Source organism: Canis lupus, chromosome 31 (genome assembly GCF_011100685.1).
Source record: "Canis lupus familiaris isolate Mischka breed German Shepherd chromosome 31, alternate assembly UU_Cfam_GSD_1.0, whole genome shotgun sequence".
NCBI classification, from domain to species: Eukaryota; Metazoa; Chordata; class Mammalia; order Carnivora; family Canidae; genus Canis; species Canis lupus.
The window spans coordinates 24,266,600-24,290,520 of record NC_049252.1 but is presented as its reverse complement, the minus strand read 5'-3'; the positions used below and the strand labels follow the sequence as shown (position 1 = coordinate 24,290,520).

General features: G+C 37.8%; 1 pseudogene; it reads right to left on the bottom strand.

Annotated features, from left to right (window-relative positions):
- Window positions 1-10,665: 10,665 nt before the first annotated feature.
- On the bottom strand, window positions 10,666-11,229 carry LOC119877789 (annotated as a pseudogene).
- Between the last annotated feature and the right edge of the window lie 12,692 nt (window positions 11,230-23,921).

Sequence of the window (23,921 nt, the reverse complement as noted above, 5' to 3'; positions counted from 1 at the left end):
GGAAAAAGGGAGATTCTTGGGGCCTGGCAGCTCAAGAAAGTCAAAATGTGCTGTCTCCATTTCTTCCCCTGCACCTATTTCAAATTCTGGTTTTTTTTTTTTTTTTATTTTAAAGTATTTAAAAACAGAAAAACAGCATTTGGATTTTATAAAATACAACAGATCAATTCCTACTTGTGGTTTTACCCTGGAGCCTGGCATGGAGAGCAGTTCTAACAGATATTTTTCAAAAATCATTAGGCTCACCAGAATTTAAGCTGGCCCATGACATTTGGATTGGATCCGTTTAAAAAAAAAAAATCGAATACTTTTCCACCCCCAGTGGTCTCTAATCCTGCTCCCTACAACATGAATTTAGGGAAAAAACATGTATTGGCCCACTGAAGATATACTTTAATATTCTTTCACGTTCATGGGTTTCTGAGCAAACATAACTGCTTGAGTAGGAAAAAAAAAGCACAGCTGATGAATTTCCCACTGTGTAGGCAGCCTCTATGACTTTGAATAATCCTCAATTTCTGATACCAACCTCTCAATTTGCTTTGGGGCTGCCATGGTGATATGCTTATTTTTGTATCTGCATTAGATTATCTAGGGCAATCAAAAATCATTGGTGACAGTTATCAAAAATGGGTTTTATTTTAGGAGACATAATTTTAACATGAAGTTAATATATAATATATCTACGTAGTTAATTTGTGAAAGTACCTGTCATTTGATTAGGGCACTGGATTAGTTTCCTATTGCAACTGTAATGGATAACCCAAAACAATATTTAAGAAAACACCCTTTTAAAAATTCTTACAGTTCTGGAGGTCAGGATTCTGAAATGGGTCTCATGGAGCTAAATATCAGCAGGGCTGGTTCCTTCTGGAAAGCTTTGGTGGCCGTGGGGGTGGGGGTTGGTGGTGTGCATGGGGGCTCTGTTATCTTGCTTTTCTCAGTTTCTAGAGGCTGCCTGCATTCCTTGGCTCATGGTCCTGCAGGGCTCCAATCTCTATTTCCTTCGTCATATCTCCGTTGACTCTGACATTCATGCTTCCTTCTTTCACTTACAAGGACCCTTCTGATTACAGTGGGCCCACTTAGATAATTCAGGGGAAAAAAAAACAAACTCCTTACATCAAGCTCCTTAAATTAGTCACATCTACAAAATCTCCTTCTGCCGTGGAAGGTAACGTATGCACAGGTTCCAGGGATGGGTACTTGCCAATCTTTCAGTGGACGGAGTGATTATTCTCTTAGCCATGGGCCTTTTCAGAAGAACACTTACTTTGGTGTCATGATATAAAAGAGTCTCAGACTGTCTCTGTTGTTTGGTACCAAGGCCAGGATGAGACAAATGCTACAATCCTTATCATTATTATTGCTATTGTTTAGAAAAGATGCAACAGGTGTTGTATCTTTTATTGCTGTTTTCTTTTGAATTGTCAGGTAACTCTGAGACCATTTTGGTGTGCCAGCTTGCCCTACTATAGAAGGGATCATCTTGAATTCAGTAAATAAACCATTCAATAAGGAACATCATTCGGTTTAGGAAACAGCTGGTTTAGACTGCCTGAAACTACACATGTCTTGCTATGATTAAATAGTAGCAGACTGTTCCAGATCACTGCATGAATGCATACACACACTTCATATAAAATAAAGGCGCATTTCACATCTACAGAATCTAAAGCAATCACTGGAAAGTTTCCACAAAGGCAAAAAGACCTGTCAGGTGATTCTTTTGAGTTTATCTACCTGCAGAACTTAATTTTCTGATATAATTTTTCAAGTGGAATAAAATCTTGATGATCTGTCCAAATTTCATCTGCCATAATGAATGTTATAGATCATTAAAGATGATGTCCACCTCTTGTTTCCCACCGTGGAAATCTGTTGATTCCTCACTGTCCACTTTAACTTTTCCTGTGCTCTCTCCCCTTTGTCCCTTTTGTTTTGTTAGATGAACATCGCCAAAACTGTTCTTTCCACTTTTTTTTGAATATTCTTGGTGATTTCCAGCATCCCTCTCCCTTTTGTCTTACTGTCCTCTGCCTAGAAGATGCTCTTCTCTTCTCCACACTAATCTTAGATCTACTAACTGAGGGTCTGAATCAAATTATTTGGACTTAGTGAATTCTGTAGCACCTATGATGCACACTATTCACTTGGTATCTTGAGCAGGCTGTTTTATTGTGGCAAGGTGCAAAGTTGCAAGGTGCAACTTTTAACTGTTAATGAATGTATTCCCTCCACCGCCCCCCTCCCCCCTGTAACTATTTGTCTCCTGTCTCTCTGTCTCCTGCCAGAAATATTAGGGTTTTATTAACTTGTCCAAAAGATGATATAGCTAAACCAAAGAGTTAATTCTCAGGTTTTGGGTTTTGAAAGCCTGGCCTTTCAAATTTCGCAAGGCAAGTTTCAGAAGGACATGGGGCCATAAAGTCTATTTCAAAGCCAGTGAACTGTAACCAGGAGTGTGCATGTGTATATACACTGAGGAAACAAGACTTCCCTTAGGGGTGCACGGGGACATGGGCATGGCACTCAATCAGCTTCCAGATCCTCAGATTCCCTATATCCTCTTTCTCAGGTGGCTCTGTCTATAGAAGCACTTGGGATCTGCAGGATTTCTTCTTGCTTTCACACTTGCCCTTTCCTCATTTCCCCCTTATTCTTGCTGTGGTGGAAGAGCTCTGAGCAGCAAATCAATATCCCCTGTGAAATGGGGATATTGAGAAGGCAACCTGCTGAGATGATTGGCGAACACATCCTTTGACAACTCAAATGGCTGATTCTTTGCTCTAAATGAAATTGAAGACCTGCTCAGGATTACTGAAAATAATCTTTGCTGTTAGGCCACTATGCTGTGTTTAGGATGTAACTTTGAAAAAGTTCAAAGAGTCGAAGGACATTGCTATAACAAAATCTATCCTATTTCTAGCTACTTATTTATTTATTTTTTTTAAGTTCTTTCACGGCTGCTTAATTAAAACAAAGAACAGCATTAATGCTGGCCTTTGTCTCATTCTAGCGACAAGTAATATTCATTCATGCAGAGATGAACCAATTAGGAAAAACAAGCCAGTCTGGTCTAATTTAATAAGAGATGAATTTCCAGTAGAATTTGAACTTTCTTTATTTTAACAATTTGAATTTTTATGTTTATTAACATTTTAAATATATTTGTATTGTTATGAGAAGTATGATGATATGTTGCCAGAGAAAAGTTAAACAAAAAAAAACACAGTAGAACCTGTATAGTCATAGGGAATTAAAAAAATGTAAATTTACATTCCTCTTATTTTTTATAGTGAATTATGATAGGCTTATTTAGGAAAATTCTTTCAAGTATAATTTATTGTATTAGGATAAAGTTCTGTGGGGAAAATGGAATGGAAACATGACTTTGAGGAATGTTATAAAACAAGATCAAATGTACAATTATATTTTTAAATGGACAATGGTGTGTATCAAATTCCTTTGGAATTTAGATTCCATTGGAAACATTTAATGGAGTGGAGTAACAGCTTTATTTTAGGCTTGCAATATTTATAGCTCACCGCAAGTCACGTCTAGCAACTACTGAAACTTAATGATAACACATAGATGGCAACTTAAAGTGTGTTAGGTAGGGGTACAAAGGCTTTCTTATTTATTTATTTTGAATTTTTATTTATTTGAGAGAGAGCAGGAGCAAGGGGAAGAGGAGGGAAAGGGGCAGAGGGAGAAGCAGGCTCCCCCATGAGCAGGGAGCCCGTTGCAGGGGGTGAGGGTGGTGGGGGTACTCAATCAATCTTGGGACTCTGGGATCCTGACCTAAGCTGAAGGCAGATGCTCATCTGAACTGAGCCACCCAGGTGCCCTGGTGTGTGAAATCTGAAATTATTTTAGGGATGAACAAAAAGAGGTGGACACTTGATCATATAAATCAGCCATAGTGATTTCAAATGTGATTAATAACTGATAGGTGGGGTGTGGCAGAGAGCATTATTTCTAAGACCAATGGAGTGTGGACTTGCCTCTGACTGTGAGTGGGTCTTGGGGTCAGGGGATGGTGGAAATTGTGGAGTCCAGTCTGAGAGTCAGCAACTGAAGCCCTCAGTCTGGTGGGCAATCCCTGGAAGTAGGTGGCATGTGGCTAAAAGCAGGGGAGAAAAGATGGCTTCATGGGGGAAATGCCTGGGATTTTAGAAATTTTTGTTCATGTGGTTCCTCCTAGTGTCCTTTCTGGGTTTGAAGCCCACAGGAATAACTTATCTTATTAATGCTCCATGTGTAGCTTATCTTCCTTCCCTGTCTCACTTTTCCCACTGCCTCATTTGTGCTTCCTGAGATCATCTCCCAAATAACCTACCTGCAGACAAACTCTATCTCAGGATCTGCATTTGGGGGCATCCAAAGCAAGACATGTACCATAAGTTACTTTCTTAAATAGAATATGTTTATTTTCAATTCAATTTAGATGTATTTATTGCATGCATGCTTGGTTGCCTTTAGGGACACCTGCTACCTATTTATCAATTAATTAATCAGGATAGAATTACTGGCAGTACCATCTGATGTTCTTTCTACTGCATGTACATAAAGCGATCTGGAAAAAACTGACCTTGCACAAATTAATGTTAAAAAGAGATGGTATGTATAGTGAGATGCTGATCTGTCAAAAGCAAATGCAAATGACATAATAAAAGTTGAATATTTAGTGGATTCTTTTGGGATAACTGTAATTTTTCAGTAAACATTTTTCGCTTCTTATGAAATTTGCTGCTGCTCCCTCATGGCAAGCAGAAACCATGAAAGAACCCAAGTGCAGTGTCTGGTTTTAAAACAACAGTTAAGCTTTATTTGTAAGGGCAAATAAGAATCATATTCTATTCTGGAGTTAATAGGAAATAAGCAAGATTTTCCCCTTAACTTTCATTATGGCTCATGCAAATGCTGGTAATGCAATTATGTAAATGTGTAGCTGAGGTTTGGAATGCTGCCTTTATTATTTAACTGTAAAGTTATAAAATGTCTAATTTGCATATTATAATTTTTTTTCTGCAGTGGTCTAAAGCTTATAAACAAGACTCTAATTTTTTTTCAGAGAAGGATTTAAAACAGAGGCTTCTGGCAGTGAGAATATAGAATCTTACCCAGCATTTGCTTTGAGCTTTGGACAGGGAGGTATGTTTATAACTACAATTGGAGAAAACTACAGTTAGAGAGAAATAGTAAGTGCATTAGTAACTTTTATAAGTTATTAACAAGCAGAGCCAGAAGGCTTGGTTATTGTAAACTTGGAGGCAGAACTGAGCTTCAAACTGAACTTGAGCTTCTTAGATGGTTCCTCTGCATGTGTGATGTTGAGCAAGTGGTCTCCTCACTTCTGTGTTGGAAAAGATGGAAGTCATTTGTGGCCCTCCAAATCATCACTGGTGCACTGGTGTCCATTGATTTGCTTTTTGATGGTCAAAATTCCTGAATAAGTTCTTCCTTCGCTGTAGATCGCAGCATTATGATAAAAACCAGATGAGGATTAGGGAAAAAAAAGACACAGAATGGCAAGACAGTGCCAGCTACTTATATCCATAGAAGTCTGATCTAGAGAGAAGCTTAATTGTAATCTACTATTTAAAAATTATTTTGGGGCTCTTACTATGTGCTAGGCTCTGTGCTAGACACTTTAAGAAGATGACCTCATTCCATCTCATTTGCATTTCCATGATAATTAGTGATGTTGAGCATTTTTTTTCATTTACCTGTTGGCCAGTTGTATGTCTTTGGAGAAATGTCGATTCAAGTCTTTAGCCTAGTGTAAAATCAGGTTATTTTTTTTTTAAACTCTTGATTTACTATTTGATTTTTAACCATTATGCATATGTCTCCCTCTTCTACACTCTCACTTTTGAAGTAAGGCCCTTGGAAACTCTATGATGTCCAGGATCTCTGGGGTAATAAGTAACCAGAGAAAGACTTGGAATGCAGCTTTGCCTCCCAGACAGGTGACTTCCTACTGTACCACCTGCTACCACCCCAGGCTTCCTTGTATGACAGAGGAGATGGCTGAGGTGCCAGTGTGCTGTGACATGTAGATCAATTGTCCTCAGTGTTTTACTATGAAATCTATATGACCTTGGTAGGTTTGGAGGTGCAGATCCCTTGGGTATAAAACGTTGTTCAGTTCCTTGCACTGCCTCTCCTGGATGCTTTCCTTCCCAGAAATAACCAAACAGGAATGATTTCAATGTCCTTTGGCTGATAAATGGATATAGTTATTATTCTTTAAGTGGAAAAAATGCATCCAAAGAATTTTCAGATGACTTTTGTAAAAAAAAAAACAACAACAACAACTGATAAGCAATTTTATACAAGTAGCCTGGGGAGATTTGTTTTACAAATCCTCATTCCATCTACTTTGTAGTTTTTCTGTCTTTTCCAGCATCTTCCTATTCCTGTTGACTTAGCTTCTTATTTTCATAGAAAAGCTGAGTGCATCTGAAAATGTGCGACTTCACTGTACACTACTTTTTTAGTTTTTACTAAAAATTATCCCTAAACTCCTGTTTTAAATTTTTTAGTACTCTCATTATTTTTACTATTTCTCCTTATTTTTGACCTCTATTTCTATGCTAGTTCTAGACTGGAGACAAAACAATATCCTCAAATTCATGATGATTCCATTTTTTTCCTTGAAAAATCATGTTAAAAAACTTTTGAAAGTTAGTGATTGTCCTTTATAGACCTGTTTGTTTAGATCTCCAGAGAATGCCACTGAAGGTGTGGAGAGCATGTTTTCTTTCTACCAATAAGCAATTTTTTATTTCAAGGGATTGGAAACCACATCAAATAGCTATTTATTTATGTGTGCATATGCATATGCGTGCATAATGATTAAGACTCTGACCTAAATTACCTGGATCAAATTTGGCTTAAATTTGGTGTGACTTTTGGCAAATCATCTAACTTTTCTTTGCCTCAGTCCTCTCATCTAAAAAATTGGGGAAAATGAGAGTACCTATCTCAAAGTGTTTTGGTAAGATTAAGTAAGTTAATATATGTAAAGTACTTGGAACAGTGCCTGGCTCAGAGTAAGCAGCATGTGAGTGTTAGCTACTATCTAGTAGTATAAAGTCTTAACACCCTGCTATTTGTTCTAGATCACCATCTAATATAAACACAATGCAGGTGGTTTCCACAATTTGAAAAGTTCTATCTAGTAGTCACATATAAAAAGGTAAAAAAATAAGCAGATGAAATTAATTATAATAGTACATTTCATTTAATCCACCTTATACAATTTTTTCCATGTGTAATTAATAGAAACGTTATTCATAAGATATTTTATATTGTTTGTATCATACTGTGTCTTTGAAGTCGGTGTGTGTATTATACTTTACAATACCTCTCAATTTGGATTGGCCACATTCAGGTGCTCAGTGGCCACATTTGGCTGGCGGCTACTGTAGTGGGCAGTGCAGATCTAGAGTATCAAACATTAAGACAAAAATTCTGACTTAATACCTCTTTTGCTATGGATAGTTTATGTAACATTGTGGCCAGACTATTTTAGCAATGCTGTTAACCTAGGAATAAGGTTGGGCTCAAGAAATATCGAGAAGAATTAGAAGTTTATCTCTGATGAAATCAGAGAGGGAGACAAACCATAAGAGACACTTCATTATAAGAAACAATCCGAGGGTTCTTGAAGAGGAGGGGGTTGGGAAGATGGGGTAACTGGGTGATAAGCATTAAGGAGGGCACATGATGTAACTAGCACTGAGTGCTATATAAGACTGGTGAAGCACTGACCTCTACCTCTGAAACCACTAATACATTGTATGTTAATTAACTGAATTTAAATAAAATTAAAAAATAAAAAAAATTCACCAATCCCCCCAAAAAGAGTATTTCAAGAAAAAGAAGGAATCAAGTACTGTTTTTAAGTGCATTGTCTTAATTTGAAAGTCATTAAATGTCTGTGTCAGTTAAAAAAAAAAGTTTATATCTGAAGCTCCTTTACTTCTGGTTTAGTACTTTCATCTGTTCTGGAATACCACTTACTGCTACAGTCAGGATCTAAGGGTGGAGCCCACCCAAAGCTCCCTCTAGGCTACATTACTATCTCCTGTGTCCTATTCCTCCAGGACCCCAATGTGATGAAGTTTTAGTGGATTTTTGTTATTCATGGTAGTTATGTTTTTAAAAAGTCTATGCAAACACTGAATTAGCAATTAGGAAGCCTTGCTCCTAGGAGAAATACAGATTTACATTCCTGTGAGCCTCTGATCACAATATTTTCAATAACTAATTAATACATAACCTTGTTTTATTCGCTTCTGTTTAAGGACATCTTATTTACCATATACTGCGGATTCATTAACATTGACATCATGGAAAATTCACTAGAAGCCATTGCCCGAATGAAGCTTATTCAATATATATATACTGGACAGCTCTTTAGCACAGTGCTTGGGGGTGGGGGGGCATGGTAAGCAGTGAAATCACCAACCAAAAGCACAAAAATGAAAAAAAAAAACCCACAACAACCATGGCAGTGTATAAACTGCAGAAAGGACACTTGTTTTTACAGTCTGAGAGCTGAAACAAGAAGGCAGAGCATTGCCTTGTCTGACCCCAGCTTGGAATGTTGCATTGAGCAACTCAAATTTTTTGTCACTTTGTGTATATCTGTAAATGACCAGGAAAGCTCCATGAGTATTGATTTTGGGTTTACAAATACATTTTAGTGAGTAGGCAGATCTGGGAATAATGAGGATCGGCTGTATTCTTTTTTGACAGCATTTGCCTTTTCAGAGATGCTTCCAGTGTATGTGGGTGGGCAGTTGGGAAGCTACTGGGTTCCTTCAGACTTTTATCACGTGGGTGATTGCTCATGCATAGTGAACTGCCTACTCCCATTCCTGAGGAAAGGAACAGCCAAGTGGGTGTACCCTGGGGCTTGGGTGGGCAGAGTCAAGTACAAGCAGAAAGAGCCAGAGATTGAGCAAGGTTGCACCTTGGGAAAAGGTAAAAGCAAAGGAACTTCAAACAGTGATCCTCAAGTGCAATGCACTGGCAGGGGTGGGAGATAAGGTCAACAGATGGGGAGCCCATAAGAGGAAGCATGAACTGAGACCACACACCAACCAGGAGTGAGTTGAAAAGGCTAGAACTCTTGGGTGAACACAGCTGGGGTGTCCAGAGTTGCCTCTTTTTGGGAACTGACTGTGTGGGGGCATAAGTAGATTTCTCTGGGATAAGGCACAGAATTGTGGGCCAGGACAATACCTTGGCTGACGCCTGAGCTTACTGCGCACAATCAGCAACAGATTATGCAAGAATTATTGGTATTTTCATCTCCTTTTCTGTCTCATCATTAATCAAGTTGACCTGATTTTCTGAATTCACTGGGACCTCTCCCTTCGTCTTTATTTTCAAACCTCTTTTTGTTTGAAACAAACAAAAGTGTATTTATATGCTGTAAATGATTCTAATTTCACCAACAAAACAGCAGTATGATTAACAGATAGAGTGATTCTGTTATTATACAAGTTTATCCATTAAGCTGAACTCTCTGGGTAACAATCATCTCAAATATTTTCCTTTATGAAGTAAAGGTTGCTCAGTCCCATGCCACAGTAGATAATCTTTAAGCATGTTTGTTCTCTTAGCTAGGAATATTATCTGGTTCCATTTTTTCCAAACTGGGACTGATTTTTCCTGGCCTTTATTCTTTCAGTCTCATCCCATGGTTTTTCCCTGTTCCTATTCCAAAACACTCTCCACACCCTACCTGTACAGGAAAATGTATTTATATTTTGAACAAAAGTAACAAGTCCTAATGCATTTTCCCATGTTACTGGAGCGTGGTAAAAAATCAGGGGAGAACATAGGCAAAGAGTAGGAAAAATATGTCTGGAATGACATAATAAGGTACAGTGGGAGGCTAAATAACCAGATTGGAAAAGGATGCTAAGAAGTCAATAAATTAGAATCGGGATCTGATAAAGCTTGGAAAAAGTTATCCATAATGTAGAAGACCACTTTTTTTGATGAGACATCAGGATGATGGTATAACAGAAAAAATCTGAATAATAGTCCCCTGAGTCTTAATGCTAACACAATCCCATAAATGTCACCTGTTATTTTGCCATGTGGTATAGTGTGACAGTAAGGTATGTCTGCTCAGGTCAGATAGATTAGGGCATAATTCCAGACCCATCATTGCTGACTAAACAAGTTATTTAAGAGTATTTCAGCTTTAGTTTTCTTAGCTATATATTGACCTAAATAGATAATATGCCTCAAGTGCTCAACAAAATAGGTGAGACAAGTTAACTTCTCACTCACATAATTTTTTAAAACATAGATCTCATAAGCTCCTGTTATGTGCCATCTTTATAAAGCCTTATGGTAGGAAGAGGAAGGCAGACAGGTAAGCACACAGGTGGGTAATGGCAGATGGAGGAGGAAAAATGCAGAATATTGTAAGAATATCAAACACAAAGACCTAAGCTGTGGAACCAAGAGAAAGTGATGTTCCCTGAGAAAGTGATTTTGGTATGAGAAGTCAAGGAGAACTGGGAGTTAAATAAGTAAAGAAAGAGGGGGACCTGGGAAAGGATATGTATATATATTTAGTAATTTAAAGTTTATTCTAGCATAACGCAGGCTAAGGACTTTAAGGTAGCATCATGTGCACTTGTGAGTCCATTCATGAGATATTCTGTTGTACTTGCCTCTGTGTGTTTCACGGCACTACGGGGTCATCTGGGTTTGGATCACATAGCAGTGAAAAAAGGGATAAAAGAACTTCAGAAACAGCTAAAACAGGTAATTACTGTGATCTTAGAAAATTGAGACCAGTGCTGCCATTACTGTTAATGCTTGAGTGATGCCTTCTTGTTATAAATGCAACAACACCTTAGGGCAGTTTGCAGGGCCAGTGCATAGGAAAATGAATTGTCAAGAATACACAGCATATTGATATGGGCTGTCATTAGGTCCCATAATTTTGGCTTGCCAATGGCATATGTCCTCCCAACTAGAACAGCTGTACACGCAAAGCTCCTGATGTATTGGGGATCATGGGCTTTTCTGAGGAACTAATGGTTGGCTGGGTTTTCTGGATCCTTGAGAATGAATGAAGGGGTTTCTAGGGATGAGGCTGAGTGGGTGGGCCAAGGCCACATCAGGTTAGGTCTTTACCCTCAATGCAGTGGTAGCTGGTAGAGGACTTTCCCTGGGGAGGGACATGATCTACTATAAGCATAGCATGAAGCAGGGCAAGGGTGAATGTTTGCTCTTGCTCTCCTACAGGGACGGGTGATGGTTGTTGACACTAAGTGGTGACACAAGCAATTGAAAAAGTGAAGACACAGGAGATATTTAGGAGGTCAGACTGACAGGACTTTGATGGGCTGGCTATGGCCAGTGAGGAGGAGGGAAATGTTCATCATGAGTCTTGATCTCCAGATTAGAAACAGAATGTGGTGGTGCCATTCGTTGGCAATTGCAATAGGCAACATCAGCAAAGTACCAACTTTGTAGAATATCTTTGTCCATCTATTCATGCAGACATATTTCACACTCTGAAACCATAGTGTACATTTTTTGTATTTATTTTTATTCACAGAACATCAATATTAATACGCATATATCTATGTGAACACACACAAAAATATTAGGTTGGCCATGAATGGTCTAAACTAGTGAAAACCTTTATTTAGGTTGTTTTTTTTTTTTTTTTAAAGAGTTTATTTATTTATTCATGAGAGACACAGAGAGAGAGAGAGGCAGAGACATAGGCAGAGGGAGAAGGAGGCTCTCCACAGGGAGCCCAATGTGGGACTTGATCCCAGGACCCCAAGATAACAACCTGAGCCAAAAGCAGATGCTCAATCACTAAGCCATACAGTTGTGCCCCTTTATTTAGCTTTATTATAAACTTAAGAAATTTGAAAATTTTACACTATGTATATTATTTCTAAAAATCTGCCCTATATGATTTGGCCGTGGGTTTCTAAACAACTGTAATGTGTTAATTCACCTCATAGAATGAAATTTGAGTTCTTAGGATTTAGCATCATATTCAAGGCCCTGAGCCACTCTCCAGCATTTCTGTTTTCATCCTGAGGGTACTGTGTTTTCTTGGTATTGATTATGTTGGTCCCTTTGCCTTGGATGTCCTCTAACCACTTCTGCCCCAGCTAAACTTGTAGTCATCCTTTAAGACCTCTTTGAAACGTCACCTCCTCTTTGAAGCTTTCCTGGGTCCTTGTCACATGGTTTCTAAATTGCTGTCTTCTGGTCTGAGTATCACAGATAGACTTGAATGAAAGTGAAGTTGTTTTTATTAGCCTCCTTTAGATCAAGATTTCTAAAATGTTTTTGATGATTCTTCCTCCCAACCAGTCAACACTGTACCCTCTGATTTAAGTTAAGTTCCCCTAGAAGCAGATCCTGTGATGAGGATTTGAAAATAAGTAATCTCTTTTGGGAAGGAATCCCAGGAAGTGCCTTTCAGGGAGTGGGAGCTTTGAGACAGGGAAGGGAAGGAAGCCAGTAGGAGGTGCATTTCTGAGCAAGTAATAACCACTGAAGACAACCTGGGTTCATTCCCTTGGGGCCTCTGAGAAGCATGTATAAGGTGCCTTAGGGTTGGCACCCCGGAGGGTGAGGACACTGGAGAGATGGTCCTCTATTGTCTCTCAGTGGTCCAGGGCTGCTCCAAGGGGACTCCCCAATACTTTTGGCCTCCTTCAGTCTCTCTGCTCCTGGGACCTGATGCACTCCAGCATCCAGAGGGCCCTTCATGCACAAAGTTGCAGGTATTTGCAGTTGAAACCTGTTCATGCATAGATGCAAAGGGAAAGTAATGGCTGAAGGCAGTGGTGGTGTCTGCAGTGCCCTTAAATACCTACAACATTTTCATATTTCTAAGTCATGCTCGACAACGAAAGTTTCTCCCTTTTCCGCCAAAACAATGAAGAGGATGTAGTATTTGAGAAGGGGAAGAGTGCATTACCAGAGGGGAGCATGGTAGGGACCTGCTTTTTAAAAAAAAAAAATTAAAAAAAATTTTTTTATTAAATGTACCTAAAGTTTTTAGCTAATATATTTTAATGGTGAACATATTAAAAATCAGGGTCTAGAATTTATAGTGGTTGTAGAAGGAAAGTGAAAAATAACAAGGCTCTGGAGTCTGACTGTTTTCAGCATTTAAGTGCCACCAGCAGAAGGAAGGGGTTATAAAATCTTATCACAGAATACGGGTGGCATTAGCCACAGAGTTATACAAAGGAGAATTTTCTCATGAACAATGTAATGCAAAGCCTGTTTAATGAAGAGCTCTGAATTTGGATGAGGACTTAGTTTAGGAATGTGTTGCTTGAAGTCTTAAAAAATAGCAAATGTATTTTACGTGAAGTATATGCATTAAAGCAGGCTTATTTGATTTTTTTCCCAGTAAAGAGAAAAATGGTTCCTTTCATCCCATTTTCCATATATTTATAGCATTCGGTGTCCTCCGATGCTTTTCTATTGTGTTCTCTGCTAACCCTCACTTCTTACTCTCTCTGCCTAGTACTGACTACTTTTTTAGATGATGTGATTTCTGGATTTGTGGACTACATTAATTTTTCAAGAAATGAATTGGTACTGCATTGCTGTCACAGTGCCTGAGTTATAAAGTACTGAGGTGATTCGTTATCCCTACACATCTGGAGAAAGTAGTTTAAGTTGAGAAAATGTATATAAATAAAATCTTATTCATCTGCACTGTTCCTGTTACAAATGCCATTTAAAATCAAAGGGAGGTAGAGTCTTGGTGGGTTTGTATTACCTTAAATTACTTTAAAGAGCAAAGTCAGACCACTCATTGGCTGGTTTTACTCTTTCCAAATCCTATTCCCAGCAGAACGCCAATAGCATCCAGCAGTTTAATTCGTTATTATGCAAAGTCCAAGTGAGTGAAATTTTAACCTCTGCTTCTAACCACTTGGTGTTGGTTTTATCTGTAATGAACTTAGTGAAAGGCATCTGATGACAGATTCTTTTATGTGCTCCTATTACCTAACTTATGAAGTCCTCTGAAGAGTTTAATTTAACCGCTTTATACTGAAAAAAGTCATGTGGTAGAGCAGGAATATTAATTAAGAATTCTAGGTGTTTTCATAAGAAATCCTGAAGGGCACTATTGGATGAGCCCATAGGGGGAATGTTTGTAACAAAGCCCTGACTGGTGTGGTTAGGTCTGGGGCATATTGTGGTCAAGAGAACACAGCACTGAAACCAAAATTAGCTTCAGAGTAACTTAAATCCATTACATCTCTCTAAAGCAATGCTTTTTAAAATTCCTTTCTCACCACTCTCTCATCCACTGTGCGTATTCTCTGCAGGTGTACCTGATCCTTTAATTTTCAAATGTCTTTCACCTGGGAAAGCTCCTTTTCCAGCCCCAGCTCTGCAATTTCCTATACTCTTCTTCCCTCCTACCTACCTGATTCTGCCTTCAAAAGCCTCAAAGAATCAATCCGGCAAGAGTGAGAGCTCCTTGGAGGGTAGAAAAGAGGAAGACAGACTAGGTAAAGGTAGAACCCTTTTAATAGGGTGGAAGAATGAAAAAGTCAAGGGATTCTCATAAAATAATCTTTGTAAAGTGTACAGATAGGGGTATAGGATAATTGTTTATTTGACAGCCCCAAAGGGCATGTTATTAATGGCAGGCATGGCTGTCCTTTATAACAGCTACCCCAAGACTTTAGAGAGATGCATTCCAAAGTTCTATCCTACATTGTGACTCTTCCAGAAACCCTTTCTAAACCTAGAGTTTCCATTCTACATTGTGACTCTTCCAGAACCTGCTAATATTTTAAAATTGTGCCACTCATGAGTTCCACAAGTTGAAGACAGTTTGAGAACTCTCAGATTTGGCCAATAATTCTATATGCTATCTATACAATCCATGATTTCCAGGACCTCATTCATTCTTCCAATCCTCTTTCCTTCTTTTAATCTCTCTTGTTTGGGAAAGCATTTTGGTTAACCTCCTTGGACTTCCTCCAGTTCAGCTATGTTTCCTTTGAAATATGGCAGGCAGAGTTGCTCACAGTATTCCAGGTTGTAGGAGTCACTTTTGGATGAGGAAGGACAAACTTGTGTGATTTACTTGTAGAATTTTTTTTTTTTAGCTAATGTCCAGCATTATTTTTATTGTTATGGCTTTTTAAAGGGCTAATATCTTTAAAAAATACACCATAGTGATTCCTACACCATTTTCCTTGGTCATAACCAATGCTGAGACTGTCATAACGAATCTTCTGGAAACATGGTTTGAACTAATTGTTGTACTTACCTAACCTGTACCCACATAAAATATTTTCTTCACACCCTTCACAAATCCATAATGATCTGAAAAGATTATTAAAAATGCTCCTCCCATTTCCAATTACATATCTGTGTGAGGCTGAATTTTCTTCACATATTTTAACTAAAACAAAAGATTGCAGCAGATTGAATGCAGCAGCAGGTGTGAGTCCAGCTGCCTTCTGTTAAGGCATGCGTTAAAGAGACTGGTAAAAATGTAAGACTATATTATTCTTCTCATTAAGTTTCTTTTTTGAAAACTATATTTTTCATAGAAATGTCATTTCTGTTAACATGTAATGGATTCACTATTGTTACTTAAGAATGAATAAGTTAATATTAAAAAATATGAATTTAAATTTCTACTATAGGAAATACCAATTGATGTAACCCATATAACAAAGCCCTTCGAGGTTTCTTAGCAATTTTTCAGATTGTGAAAGGATATTGAGGTCCAAAATTTTGAGAACTGTTGGACTTTAGGAGAATCCAAGTATCATTTCCACATTCTTTGTGCACATGATTGTTTACTTCATTATATTTTCTTCACTCACTAGGGCATTTATATTAATTTTAGAGCATAGGGCAGTTTCCTGCTGGCTTTAAATTTTAACCTAGAGCGGAGTATATGTAACAGTAAGAAAACTCAGTGGTAACAGTATGGTACAAAGACTAATGTTAATTTTACCTTTTCTGTGGTTCAAAATGAGTATCTTAAAAATTTGGTATTTAGCCTCAAATAATTTTAACAACTGGGCTTTTATTATGAAAGTAGAGGTTTTTCTTTTTCTGTTATGTTGATGGACATGAAGATTAAAAAAATGAGTGAGATCTGGCAATATCATCTAATTCTTAAAAAATTTAGGAATTTCTCTACTTTCCAAGATGGCTAAGAGAAAAGCCTCCAAATTTTAGAGACAATTGAACAACGTGAGAAAGGAGAGTTTATGAAACTAGCTAAGCTCTTTTGCTTCTAGTATGAGTGAAGTTGACCCCAGTGGAGCCTCTCATGGCCATATTTTACATGGCCCTGTTTCTAGCTGCAGTGAAATAAGACACAGCAGCATTTGAGAACAAACAAGGACTGATAATTTCTCAGAAAACATGCATCTTGAAGAGTCTTTAGATGTCTTTCAAATGGAAACAAAAAACAAATTATTGTGCAATAGATTAAACACTATGGTAGTGCAACTGACTGCTTTTGAATGCTTGAATAAATACACCAAGGATCTTGCATGTGAAAACAGATGGGATGTAGAGACAGATTTGAGAATTCCTAGGAGAAGTTAGATTTATTGCGAAGTAAAACAACTAAGCTATGACTTTGGCTGTAGGGAATGAAGCACTGACAGCTGGTGTGGTAAGCAGAATAATGGCCTCCTAAACATGTCTGTGTCTTAATCCCCAGGGCCTGTGTTTTACCTTCCATGGTAAAAAGGACTTTGCAGAGGTGATATCAAGGATGTGAAGATGGGGGAAATTATCTTTGACTATCCAAGTGGCCCAAGCTAATTGCAGAAGTTTTTAAAAGCAGAGAATCTCCCCTGGCTCTGGTCAGAGACAGGGAGATGTGATTATACAAGAATGAATGGTTAGAGATGCAATGTTGCTGGCTCTGAAGATGGAGAAAAGGAGCATGTGTCATGGAATGTGGGTGGTCTCAAGAAGCTGGAAAAGGCAAGGAAATAGACTCTCAGAGACTCTAGAAGGAATGCAGGACAGTAGACACCTAGATTTTGTCCTGGTGTGGCTCTTATTAGACTCCTAATCCAAGAAATGCAAGATAATAAATTTATATTGCTTTAAACTGCTAAATTTATGGCAATTTGTTATGGTAAAGAATGAATACAGCTGGTTTTTCATTTTCTCTTTGGGTGTGCTAATGGCTGGTTTACAATATGCCATCTAAATCAGTTGACCAGGGATGCCTGGGTGGCTCAGTGGCTGAGCGTCTGCCTATGACTCGGGGCATGATCCCAGAGTCTTGGGATCAAGTCCCACGTTGGGCTCCCTGTGGGGAGCCTGCTTCTCCCTTTGCCTTTATCTTTGCCTCTCTCTCTCTGTCTCTCATGAATAAATAAATAAAATCTTAAAAAAATCAGTTAACTAATAAGATAGGCACATGTTGCTTTTCTATTTCTTTCATGAGGACCCCATTGGGACTCACTTGTAAGTCTTTGATATCAGAGTGAGTGAGGAAGGAAGGCAGTGTTCTCGAGAAATCATTCTAACATCTTCCCTTTTCTTCTGGTGAGTAAAAAGACAAGGAGTCTTAAAAATCACTTAAATCAATGGAGTAATTTATCATTGTTATTGAAGATCCACAGATAGAGAATATTATTTTGCAGAGGAGAATGGGTTGAAAGAAATGTTAAAAATTATTCCTTAAAAAATTATTTGCTAATATTGAAGCTTGGCTGGATAATATGGCAAAAGTAGGGGAAAGGTCAAAGTGAGACAAGAAAAGAAAAATTCACTAAACTGCTTGAAGAGAGGAGAGCAGATTTTTTTTTCTTTTAAAGATTTACTTATTTTAAAGAAAGAGAGAGAGAGTGAGCACACCCATGTGTGCGAGGGGGAGGAGGGGCAGAGGGAGAGGGAGAGAGAGAAAGAGAAGCAGACTCCTTGCTGAGCGTGAAGCTGGTCGCAGGGCTTGATCCCACCTCCCTGAGATTGTGACCTGAACCGAAATCAAGAGTTGGAGGCTTAACTGACTGAGCCACCCAGGCACCCCCAATTTCTGCTTTTTCACCTTCATGCAATTTTGTTGACGTGGGGCCAGAGATGCCTGGGGGGAAGATCAGCATGTACAAAATGGTAGCAACAGTGAAGAGGGAATAAGGTAGTTACTCTGGATGCAGAATTGGAAATGCCAAAGCAGTTTGAAGCCAGCCAGGAAGTTTGCCAAGCTATAAAGGCATTAGCACTTGCTGTCTCTACATGCTCCACCTGGTCTGGGGACCAGGACAGTCTCAGTGATGTTTACGTTCAGCATTTTAATTTTGAAACTGCCTACATTTTGTCATTGATTTTTATTTAAAGTAAATTATTTTTGTTAAATGATTTGTTTTACATGACTTAAGAGTAATTTTATTACATCTTAGGGCCAACGGTTTTCCTGGGAGATGGCAGCTGGAAGTCGGGGGGAAATTAGTCTCACCTGAAAGAATTTGGCTTTTTCGCTTTTTCCCTCCACTGTGTCCATTCAAAGCCTACCTGTGCTTCATAACTTTAGTGGAAAGGGAACGATTACTTGCCAAAACCTCCTGGAACATGCTGAATATCATGGTATAAAGAACATAACATCTAGTAAAATTGCTAAGCAGAGAGTTTAGAGCTACCACCTTAATCACTTGTGTCTCTCCCAGATGGTGTCCCAGATATAAATTTCTATAAGGAGACAAGAAAAGCAAACCTTTAACCAGCTGCACATTTTATTTGAAGTCTCAGGACACTTAGAAAATGTCTCATGAGTATAAGGAAGTTTAATTGTAAGAGCGATGCATTTGGAGGTCTGAAAAGAACAAGAATGGGCAGGAAAAGTTTTCTATGTGGTCTGATTTATACTCCCCAGCTAGGGTCAGCTTGTAGAAAGTCAGCATTTTTAGCCAGTCCTGGCTTTCCTCTACTGGTCTAGGAAGATTCAGTTAACTTAGGGAATTCCCAAGGTACAAGGATGTTGTATGAATTCCATCTCCCAGCTGATGTTTGTACATTGAGAGCTATTTTTTTGTTCTATTTCTTAAGGGTCCAAATAATACTTTGGCCAGTATTTTAACTATAAGGTGACATTGGCAGACACTGTTTCATAGGCACATGATCTCAATTAGCATTAACTATGATCAAATACACTCCAAACCCATGAACAGGGGGTATAAGCTGGTGTTCTGACCTAGGAGAATAATGTCTAAAATACCAAGAGGAGAATGGGAAAAATGTAACACCTTGTTAAATATAATATTATTACACTGTATTTTTTTTTTTTTCTGTAACTAACTCTGAATCAGAGCATTCAATAAATTTTACACGGGATGAATGTACTTTTATAAAGCTGTGTTCTTCCCTATGCAAGAGGATACTGATGAAATCTAGGGGATGGGGAATGTAAGAAGCAATTAGTGTATTGGAAGCCGCCACAAAGAAGTGCTGCTTTAGCTTGGACCTGTGGATAAAGAGCATTGGAGCAGGAATCAGAGGTCTGGGTTTCAGCTTTTCTTCATCCTTAGCGAATGGATGAGTATGGTACTTAATAATTCCTCAGGTGGATTTCTTCTTTTGGAACATTGCATCAGTAACACCTACCCCCAGTGTTATTATTGTAAAGACTATCTTAGAAAAAAGAAGCAAAGGATCCAACATGGTGCTCAACAAGGCTGGCTTTATTCTTCTGTAGCCTTTATCTAGAAACAAGGATAGTAAACCTTATTTCATCTCTTCCTCTAAGCACTCCTTCTCTCCATCCAGAGATTCTTCAGGGACCCCCTTCCCCACTTTTTTGCAGAAAGCTAAATATAATCAATACTTCAAATACCATTGTGATGAGGATGGTTGTCTTAAGAGAGGTACAGTTGTGAGAGCAAAGTGAGGGGAGAGGAGGGGCAGTAGGTCAGGGAAGCCACACAGTGGATGTGACCCTCTCCCCACGGTGGGTAGAGATGAGAAAGAGGTCAGCACTTGGGAAGAGGAGACAGAATGCAAATATCTCAGGGATAACCTTCTATTTGAAGTTGTCACTTGATGCTAAGGCTCACGTGCTTTAGTGGCCAGGCGCTGTTGGCACTTTTTTCTCACCTTATGGATCAGTGGCTCTTATTTAGCATTTAGATGTTTTGGGGGACATATAATTGGTATAAACCTATGAAATTTTACCAAATAAATCTGAGTAATATGGAAAACAGGTTTAATATTTTAGGGATTTAATGGTAAAATTCTATGAAATTATTTTGAGTGAGGATCCTTGGCACATGAACTGAGTGTTTACAGTTCTCATTTCACTGGGCATGACAAACCCTATCTGAACCATCTGTTCCTGCTCAGTGTTAGCAATCTCAAACTTGAAAAGAGGACAGACATGTTTGTGCTTGCAAACTTTTTCCTTAAATACATTCAGTGAAGAACTTATATGTTTGCCTCATATATGCTTCATCGTTTTATTGATTATATCTTCTTCGCAGATGAATTTCTCTTAAATTTGATAGGGGATCTGAAGAAAGATTCAGGTTCAGTGTGTGCAGTTTTATTTTTACCTTTCCCAAACCCCAAAATGTCAGTGGTATCTTAAACAAACATGTTTGTCTTTTATTTTTGTTTGGCTCGTATTAAAATTCCTTAAAAATATTATAACTCAGCAGGCTGATTTATGTAGCTGTAAATTTTGGCTCAGTTTACCACCTTCAGAACCTTTCTTTGGATATTTCTGTGTATTTAGCATTTTTCCTAAATGTGACTGCAGGGTCATCCAGTATTTACTCAGCCACCATAATCTGTTTTTGTTTTACTGTGTTTCAGGATTCTCTGTGGTAAACACTCAGTGACTTTGATACCCTAAATTTCTTTCAGCTTTGAGAAATAATTTTTAAGAGAACATTCTAGCTCTAGAGCAAGCATACTTCTCATTAGCGCCCTTTTCTGAGTTTCATTTCATCTGAGATCTGTTGATTCACTCTTCCATTTAGGTAGCAGACACTTCATAGCAATGACATCACTGATCCTGATATAGATGGGTGTTTGTGTTTATCTCCCACTTTCCACAGCATCCATTTATTACATCCATTTATTACATTCACGATGTACCATCTGCTTTTCGTTACTTGCTTATCTGGGGAGAATATTAGTGTATATTCTATAATACAGAGGTAAAATGTTCTATAAAGAATAATAATTGTTCCCTTGGGCTCAGAGGGAGAGGAGGATCATGAATCCTCACTGTTAAAACCATAGTGAAATTGGTTTAGCTTTCAAATTATCCATTCATTTTAGTTCCCGTTAATGTCCTCAAAAAGAGCTATCTTTATCAGTCAGTTTAGATCATTATGATGCAATAACAAACAACCCTGTAATCTCTGAGGATTACAACTCAAAAGATATATTTCTCATTTGTGTAACACATTTGATATTGCATGTTCCATGTCTTCTTTGCTCTGAAGAGTAGAGAGCATAGACCAATGGTTGAACAAAACAATGACTCTTAAAGATTTTGTTCAGAAGTGGCCCATATCATTTCTACTGACATTTCTTCCACCACCACAAGTCACATGCTAAGCCTATGTCCATGGAGTGAGTAGTATAATCTTCTTGCAAGGAAGAGTAAGTAGGGATTGAGCCAGTGGGAAGGAACTGGTTTGGAGGAGCAGCAAATAATTTGAAAAAATGATTCACTGTTCTCTCTAATTCTTGTTAACATTTCCTTGCATGTATACACAGAGAAACATACAAACTGTGACTGTAAAGTAATGAGCATGATTTTACTTAAAATAATCTTATCTGATTTTTTAATCTCTGAATAACAGATGTCTCTTTGACAGAATTTTCAACTTCCCCAACATTGTTCAAAGGGTTGTGAACATTATTTGAATATTCTCAGTCCTTTGAGGATTTGAAAATCGGAAATGGCTAGTACTCATTTGTAGTCAGTTTATTTACTTTAAAGTTCTTTTAGATTTTCTTCTATTGTTCATGAAGTAATACTGAAAGTCATTTAAAAAGATGAGTTCTGACAATATTTTGAGCAATGATTATAGAGATTAAAATATGTGCATAATATTAGGAAGTGAAAAGGTCCTTTGAATGCTTACATTTTGGTTAATTTTTTTTAAAGAGTACAGAAAAACCATGGGATAATGTGAATTCTGGTAAGTTTTGACTGTGGGCTCTCATTCTCCACTCATGGAGTGAGTTTTGGTTGGGGTAAGGGTTCAATATACAGTGCATATTTAAAAAAATAATTTGTCTATTTTTTAAAAAGATTTATTTATTTATTTGAGAGAGAGAGAGAGAGAGAGAGAAAGAGAGAGCACATATGAGTGGGAGGGGCAGAGGGAGAGGAAATAGGAAGGAGATTCCACACTGAGTGAGGAACCTGATGTAGGGCTCAATCTTAGGACCTGAGCTGAAACCAAGAGTTGGAAGGTCAACTGACTGTGCCACCCAGGCACTCCTAATTAGTTTATTTCTGATATAATCTAATATATGAACGTATTTTTGTTCAAATAGTTTCTAGAAGATAGAGTGGAAAAATTTAGTTTTCATTAACTTTGCATTAATTCAATCTTAGCTTTTGTGAGCTTGCAATTATTGGATCCTATGGTTTAGTTCATTTCCTGTATTAATTACCGTATTTTATAGCATTCCTCATTTTTTCTATTCCTTTTTCTTTTTCAAAAAGAATTTTAAATCCTTAGAGAATATGAAACAAAATATTTATATTCTTGGCATATACCATACAATACCAGTAATTATAATTATAGTAATAATAATAATGAACATATATGAATTATTTATAATGTGCTAAGCATTATTTTAAGCAGTTTCTCATTTTAACTTGTTTAAAGCTATGAAGTAGTCAATTTATATCATTGTCAGTTTATAAATGAGAAATTTGAGTCAAAGAGAGTTAAGAAGCTTGTCCCAACCCACAGTTAGTAGGTAGTTGAGCTCAATAGGTTCCAGACCCGATGTTCCTGCTGAAATTACATATACTGCCATATTTATGTTTGTTCGTTCATTATTTGTTCACTTAGAAAACAATATTAAGTACAACTATGTGATAGACAGTATCTCTGGCCATAATATTGGCCTTCATACCTGACTCAGCCTACCTAGTCAGGAGGAAGAAGCTAAATGAAGTTTTCCAGTGTTGAGAGATAGATAGATGTCCTCGTAGAGGAAAGGGGCCATGAAAAAAAGTAGAGAAGCAAGATTTTGGTAAATGCAAATAGAACTATATTCTGGAGTGTCAAAGTGGCAAGACAGAGAGAATAGGAAAGTTAGACAGAGGCCTGATGATGGCTGTTTTTGCACCATGCTAAGGATTTAAGACTTTAACCAGAAATGATGGAGGGAGGTTTTGGTGAATATTAAGTCGATGACTTCTGAGTGCTATCCTAAGAGATTTCCTGTATCTTCCAATGTTGTATTTCACATAATATTTAAAGCATTCGAAGATGATTATACTAGTTAAATGACATTCTTACAAATTAGGTCAGAACAAATTCTGTGTATTGGACAGTCTATAGTTCAAGGCAAGGATATACATTAACCATTAAAAGATGGAAAGAAAGCAGAAAATGAACTGCAGACTGTACCTGATATAAGTATTTAATGTGCTTGAGGAGTGGATTTGCCCAAGAAATTGTTGGCCGGGCCAATGACTACAAAAAGGCATCCTTTCTTTGAAAATCTACCTTTGAAAGTACATTTGTATTTACCTTGTAAATACAAGCAGATATATTTGGTAATGTTTCAGTGGTTTGCTTATGCCATCCATGACCTCTAGATTTGTAAATTAATCTTTAAATGGGCACATTTTCTGAAAATATGTTGAAAAACAATTCTCTTTTGATTGTATGAATAAAGAAGTGAAA